This window comes from Cyprinodon variegatus, unplaced genomic scaffold (assembly GCF_000732505.1).
Source record: "Cyprinodon variegatus isolate N-32 unplaced genomic scaffold, C_variegatus-1.0 Scaffold67, whole genome shotgun sequence".
Lineage (NCBI taxonomy): Eukaryota > Metazoa > Chordata > Actinopteri > Cyprinodontiformes > Cyprinodontidae > Cyprinodon > Cyprinodon variegatus.
In genome coordinates, this window is record NW_015150520.1 from 451,130 (window position 1) to 459,371 (window position 8,242).

An 8,242-nucleotide genomic window follows, 5' to 3' on the forward strand; every position below is an offset into this window, starting at 1 on the left:
GATAGATAGATAGATAGATAGATAGATAGATAGATAGATAGATAGATAGATAGATAGATAGATAGATAGATAGATAGATAGATGTTTGAGAAGTCACACTGGAAAGATGGACTGATGGTGAACTGTCTGATGACAAGGCAGAGTTAGGACTTTAAGTTTTAAAAAAAATGTGATATTTTCTCATACTTTTGTTTTCATCAAGGTAAAGTTTTACATCCAAACATGCTTGGCTGGGTTGATTTTGTTGTTGTTTTATTTTTCCACTCTGCAGGCTCACAGCCTCGATTCTGTCAGTGAGCCACAGGACAGCTGTGGCTACAATGTAGCATGCCACTATCAGAGTGTGTGAATAGGTAGAATGACTGAATGTACTGTGAAGTGCTTTGCTCAAGTCTCCCATTTCAGATATTCAGATGTTTTTAACAACACCTGATTTCTATCAAAGGATAGGAGCGAAGCGATGGCTGCTCTCTCTGCTCTCCCTGCTTGGAATTTACTGCTGGCCACTTCACCACTCTTACCCATACGGTTGGCAGGAGATACTAACTGTATCCATCACTCCTTGCAGGCAGCAGACATCGCATTCAGTCGAAATGCACGATAAAGGAAACCTCACAAACCAAAATAACCCTCAAAATAACAACATTTTCTCACTTCACTTTGGCTCTGTGGAAAGATTTGCTTCCCCTTGGAACATCATTTCACCTTTCACAGTAAGAGCCGTTACACTCAGAACTAATTTCACATCCTTTGTGTTAAAAATTAGAACTTCTTCCTAAGAACACCTGAAGCGAGCACAGAGAGCCCCGAAACTCTAAACAGGGTCTTTCCTAAAATAGAATCTGTTCAACTTTGCTTAATAATCAATACTGAGATGACGTTTACAATTCCAGAGATATATAAAGCAGCTTGTGCAAACAATCATGTTTATTACACCTAGTCTCTAAGAAAAAAAGAAGCATTTTTGGTTGACGTATGGATAATCGAGAGGCTCAGAAATACTACAACATAAATATTACTACACCTTTGCACTTGAAGTTTTCAGGGTCCTGCAGCTACCTCTCATTCATTATGGACAGCTATTCTAACCATCTGAAGAAGCCCATGCTGAGTCTCAGACTTTCTCCTGACCTTTGACCAGTTAAGTTCAGACACTCAAGAATTTGCCTCGGAGAACCATCTGCCTTCGCTAAACCTCAGCAAGAAGCCTCATCTACATTCTTTCCATTTCACTCTACTTCCTCTGGCTGAGAGCTTCTGTATATCACTGTTTATTTTGATGTGACCGTAAGTACACAACGGAAATTGAGTTATATAACATTTCAGAGCGGCATTTTGCTTTTATGCATACAGGAAAGTACACAAGTACAGCTGGGTTACAGTTTTTGTGTGATTTACAAAAGCTTTGTGTATAAGATTGATATTATTAAAACGTATATGATAAAAAGCTAAAAGTCCAATTTCCCAAATCAGTGTTTAGCCTGGTAACCGGCTGTTGTTTATCATTTACAAAGTGAAGAGAAAGAAATTACAGAGACCTTCATTGACTTCTAAGATATGTGTCTTGGACACTTTGTTAGATACATCTCTTCAATTGCTAGTTAATACTGACAGGGAATTAGCCAATCATGCACTGCATATTAATAGATATCTAGTTGTGGTAGACTACTTGATGAAGTTCAAAGTGCTAATCTACTAGGATTTTCCAAACTAACCTTACTGGCTTACAGATAATGGGCCTTTTACAACAACATTTCCATATTCTTGTCATAAATTTCTCTTACTTTTTCCCCAAACCCTATAATGCCAAATGTATCATATTTGATACATACGGTTTCTGAAATATTTTGCGTCTGACACCTTTTGCATAATTAAATGGTAAAAACTTTGCTCAAAATCCTATTGTACACAATTAGATATACCTAATAACAGAGGGCAGAAGACTGCACAAAAAATAATCTTGACTTATCGCATAGTAATAAATTATTAATATCAAAAATGTATTTCTGTTTTTTCTTTTTACATATTTTGTTAAAAGGCCAAATAAGGACTTCAAACCAAAAAAAAGTTATTTTCTGTTTTGTTTTATTCTTGGATCGGGCTTTAAAGGGCTAACAGATCAGATTCAAATAAAAGTTTTTATCTTCCGTAAATGATTGTAAATGATCCTGATAAACCTGATGCAGTCCACCTGTGTTTTAAGTGAGAACACATTCATGAGAACTGCAAATCTGCATAAATACCGCCCCTAATAGTTCTCTATAAGGCTACGACTTCCCACACTCGTTTGAATGAACATCTGCATGATCACTCATTGAGTTGGTTTCGAAGACAAAAAACCCTACTGGTTCAGAGATTGAGGTTCTGCTGACAGAGCTGAGCAGCGGACTTAAAGGACCAGTAAAAGCCAAACAGTGGGGAACAAATCACAAGGGCTGTAAATGACGTGGTTAACCTGTTAAGGAAGTAAAAATAAAAGATAGACATAAAATGATAGTAAAAATTATTTTATCCAAAAACAGTTAATGTAAACTACTACGGGAGGCAAGAGGTGTAGAATATGATGTAAATGCTTAATATCAGTTCGCAATCAACCAATGCAACACAACACAACATTCTGAAAAATCTCCTCTTTATACACAGACACTTTTACTGCACATCTCTACACCAAAACTGTCATCCCCTTCATTCCACTCTCCATCACTTTTAAAGAATGCATCAATGAGCTGATAAATGGAGAAGGGCTTCGAAACTCAAAAATAATAAAATAAAACAACTTGCAGGTAGGGCTGTCAAAGTTAACAGTCAAGTGTACTCTACAAAAATCCTTTTATCAGCAGTAATCCTTTTTGTTGCCAAATTGATGCACATGCTTCCATACTTTTTGTAACTTGTCTGCATTGTAGCTTTCTTAAAAAGTCCAGTAGACAGGTCCAATCTTTCTGTCCCCTGTCCACCTCTCCAGCTTGTTTCACTCAGACACGCTGTGGGCGCCCCTTTAAGAGGCACCCACAGATGGTCTGTGCATCTTGAGAGGTACAGTATGCAGAGAGGATAGAAACGGGATGAACCTTTGGAGTTTTTAACAGTTGTTGACAAAGTGTCATCATATACTGTAATATCATTTAACATGCAGTTATACCATTCAGAAGCCACACTAAATTTAATTAAACAAATCGAAAATATAAAAAAAATGATAAAGAAGAAACAAAGACTTAGAAAATTATCCCATATTTGGTTTGTTACATCTGTATTAAAAAGATATTTACTCTGAACAGCAATATCATAGAGACATTACATAAGTTTTTACTGAAGAATATTTGTAAAATAGCCTCTTATTTGTCCCTTTCCAACTAAAACATTGTTTGATAAGCAGACCGACACCTCAGTAGTTGAGCTCCCACACATCTATAAGCCTGTAGCCTATTTTTCCGAGTTAACTTAAGGATTGAAGTTCAAGCCCAATTTGTATGGGTGGATGGACGTGGACATCCATACAAATAAGAGCAGGTTGCTGCATTAATTGATTGATTAATTGTACATGAACTGATATGCCAAGTTAAAGGCGCTTATGAGGTTTAGCAATTTTTCACATTCATCATTAAGTTTCATAATTAATGTGAAGGTAAACATTTAGGATACTGTTTAAATATCATATCCTAATATTTTATTAAACATGTTGACCTTACCTGAAAGAAGGACCTTACACTCTTCTAGATACAGCTAAAAATGCAAACAATATATTTGCGACACATAAGTACTAAGAAATTTGCTGATCATATAGTCTGCTACTATCGCCCAATAATTGTACTTTTTTTTGTTGTTAACTTGTCATGTTAAAGCTAAGAAAAACTACAGGTTCAACTTGAAGAGTTTATACAAACTAAAACACAACAATTATTGAGGTCTACTTTCCACCTGCAAATTAAAATATAATATATCTTTCTAACTACAATTAAAGCAACCAAAACCATTAAAATATAAACAATGTTTTATTCCTTTGAGTATATGTGTTGAAACACAAAAATGATGCTTTAACCAACTAAGTAACTATCTATCTAACTAACTAACTTTTTTCTTGCTTAATTGTTAAGGATTCTTTTTAAATAGCTTTACTTTTGATTTGCAGATTCTGTGATTAAAATTGAAAGTCATGGAAACATTTTTAAAAAACATAATATTCGGGCATTTGAGTTTTTCTTTAAACTCGCTTTAAACCACAACCAGACAAGAAAAACTTTACACTAATTTTCTCATCTCAAAATGTCAGCAAAAAAAAAGTTATTACTGCTTATGATGGCATAATTTGTTGGATTTACTATATAAAAATTATTACAAAAATACATTTAGAAAATGTTTTTACAGCTGACATATTAAGGCATTGACCTCTTTAACAATTTTTTGGCTTAACGCTCAAATTGTGCTAAACACAAAGAAAGAAAATCAAGTTCAGCTAGAATAAAAGAGCTTTTTGTCTTTTCTTCTTAGACATAAAGCCTTAGGACAATTTATTTTACTTATAAATAAAATGCTGATTATTCAAATGGATAATCTCACTTCGGTCTAGACACAGCAAATTGTTTCCCAGCCTGCTGTTTGCATTTAATGTGGGAAACAGGAAACTGTAGTCTGACCCACAAAGTTTCAGTAACCAAAAGACATTTTATGCCTTTTGTTCAACAGGGAGAGAAAATCATGTGCTTTTTTTGTTAACTGTTTCATCAACTCTCCCTCCATCCTGTCGCCCCTTTGCTCTGTCAACATGTTTACAATAAACAGGCAGAACTCCCCTTTAAAGGGGCAAAAAACACACAAAAAATAATACTGTCATAATAAGTAAATTGCATAATAGTTAACATAAATACATACAGATAGTAAGAGCAAAAAAGCAACAATGCCTGAAATCAGATATGATCCTAGGCCTCTGAAAGACAATCGTGTTTTTGAGGCTGAACTGAATTCCTGCTGCAGCTGTGAGGTACATATCTTCTGAGGCAGGATGTTCAAACAACAACAGACCCTACCCTCTCCTCCTGTACCCTCCTAGAACAGGACATGAGTGGACATCCTGTCAGCAGAGGTCTTTTCCTCTGTAAGCTATTATTAGCAGAAATCAGGGTTCAGTTTACTCCACTGGGCCCTAATAAGGTGTCATATCTCATTTATGAAATTTATAATAATCTCTTCTCTTAATAACAAGCAATAAGCTAGCCTCTGAATTACCTAAAGCAAAGGGACATATGCACAGCTTCAACCAACAGCAACAAACTCCAGAAAAGGAATGTGATTTTAGGATATTTAGCAAAAAAACAGTCCAACCTGCTCCTACTTCTTGATTATCTAAAATCAGACATCTAAATGTTGAGATTCACACCCTTGCTTAAAGGAATGAAAGAGGATTTTTCTCAGGAATTAAGTGTCCAGATTACTCTAAAATAACTTAATTGATGGATGGCATTCTTGCATTTATAGTTCCCCTACCCCCAAAAAATAAAATAAATACATAAACTCTGGCCATGATGGGGCCTATAAAATATTAACCAATCCACTTTCCCTACTGTTGAAAGTGGATTTGCTACTTCTTTGTTAATCAAACATTTTGTGTGCTTGCCCCCATGATACTTAGTAGGCTCCAAGCAAAACTCATAGTTTAGCGGTCCGCCATTATGCAGAATGACAAAGCAGTATTCTTTTTTTAAGCTATTTGTTCACTCTTTCGTGTAAACTGCATCATCAATGACCGAAAAGAATCCTGATAAAATGAAAAGAAAGCATTTTTTCAATGTAGTTGAAAAGAGGAGAGAAAGTGGGAGAGAATAGAGGGTGTTCAGGAGATTCTTTTCATAGATGGCGGACCCAGAGGGAGCAAAAGGGCCTGAAAATGTAAACTTTGTTTGCAAAACTTCTCCTGCACAGGTAATTTACATTTAATTCTGTAATAAGTACTGTATATTTTTTTTATTACGAAACATGAAGTGATAATGCCAGCAGAGACCTCTTCTTATTATGGAGATTTCCTGCAGACTAGTTGCATCCTGTCACTTTGCTGCCTCTCTAGTTGAAATACAAAATTAGAGTAGAGAACTTTTGCGAAGCAGGGAGCAAGCACTTCGACACAGCAGTTGGACATATCTTCCACCACAGAATCCTCTTTCCTGCCTTTAAGGTGCCTTGGAAAAAAATATTCATACCCTTGAACTCTTTTCATTTTCGTCCCATAGTAGTACTATACTTTTATTTATTTTACGGAAGACAAAAATTTACATTATATTTGCATAACTGAAAAAATGTTTCTGAACACATTTTTATAATGACATACTGAAAAGTATGACATACATTTGCATTCAGTTTGCTTTTTTCTGATGACTCCATGGTTTAATGCAACCATCACCTGCTTATCAGCTAAAGGACAGCATCGTGTGACAAACGACTGACAGGTGTGGGATAAAGTTATGCAGATCTTTAAAGGTGCTGTAGGAGATCTTGGAACAACAGTTCCAGCAAGCTATATTTTTGAACATACACAACCATGCCTCTCCCTTCAGACCTCCCCTCGAAGCCACGCCTTCAAAACACATGAACGCGCATGCTGTCTGCAGCACATAGCTGATCTCGGAGCTGGCAGGGAGACAGACAGCACTGATGATGCAGAGAGCTATGAACACTCCTCTGAGACAGTTTATTAACGCCCAAATTACCTTAAAAACATGTTCGTTTTTATTATCCTGATGCCTGCAGTTTGGATTACGTACATGAAAAACTCCTTCCAACCGGGCCACAGGCTGCTGCTGAATGGGAATCCTAGTGACAGCGCGTCGCCGGTGTACGTGGGTCTGAGCGGCTCTAGTAGAAATAATATTTCAAGGAAGGATGGTAATCTGGATGAACTGACTGCACTGTCAATGTTTTCAGGTGGACTTTCTCACTTCAAAATAGATTCAAATTACTTTTTACCCACTGGTCACAGCAAATATAGCTGCCATTGTTACAGGCAAAGAAGCTCCACCCAACACGCATCAGACCCACTTTTTCCACCGTGCAGCTGGTGCAGCAGAGATGCTTCAACTGCACATCAGAGCTAAACTTGTACAAGCATCAAAAATGAAGCAGCACACGCATTTTTGCTGCTCTTGCCTCTTTAGGTGTGAATAGGGTGACCAGACATCGCCTTTTTCCCAGACATGTCCTACTTTTCATACCTAAAAAATGTCCAGGGGGAATTTCAAAATCGTCCGGGATTTTGGTCGACTACAGTACAGCAGAACCAAGCCGTGAGCTCCAGGGCTGGGGACAGAGTGACCAACCCTGACCTGTTCATGTGTCAGGTTACTCGGACAGCGGGGAGGGACAAGCAGAAGACCATGATTGACATGTCAGGAACCAATCTTGTACAACGGACCGTCTTTTGTGATTGGTTGTGAGTGGTTGGGATTATTCATTGATTTCTATATGTAGCGGGGACCATTTATTATAGTTTCACTTCTAGACCTTCTATTTCACTGCTTGCTAAGCTGCTGTGGGGAGATCTTTAAGCCACATAGTAAAAAATGTGTCAGAAAAGTTCTCCCACTACACCTTTAAATCACAGTTGCCAGGAGACCCAGAATGACTTAGGAAGACTTATGGGATGCACAGCTAAGGAGAATCTGCCTACAGGCAAATCTTGCCTTTACAAAAGAGGAGCAAGAAGAAAGAGTGTTAAAAATGCCTAATTTCAAGTTGCCACAAGAGGGACACAGCAAACATTTAGAAAACAATGCTAACTGTGGACTCCATCCAGAACACACCACATCCTGCTGCATAAACACAAATGCTGGTCAGTAAAGGAAGATGAATGAAATAATATACAAGTTAATCCTAGAGAATCATTTTACATCCTGCAAAATTCTTCAGACTCGGTTAACCTTCCAAATGATTGACTGGTCAAAAGATACTTTACATTCAATCTAGTCAACTTTTGAGGTAATTTGTGGGGAAACAATTGCAAAAACGTATGATGTGCAAACACCACTGGCAGCCCCCAATGACCCTGTATGGATTTAGAGGATATAAACGATGGACATATGGATGGACGGACATACCACTCAAAGCACTTTTGCTCTACAGCCACGTTAACCTGGTCCAACACTTTTCTACAGAAATGCTAATTGGTAGGCAACTACTGATTAGGTCCCCGTCGACACAAAGTCAAAACGAACACGAAACGCTGATATTTTCCAAAACGTTTGTCGTAAAGACGGAG

The 8,242-nt window shown here is 37.3% G+C and overlaps 1 protein-coding gene across 1 annotated transcript in view; it reads right to left on the reverse strand.

Annotated features, from left to right (window-relative positions):
- Nucleotides 1-8,242, reverse strand: part of LOC107083027 (tensin-3-like) — a 53,170-nt gene that overhangs the window by 21,219 nt on the left and 23,709 nt on the right. The gene's annotated exons all lie outside the window — the stretch shown is intronic.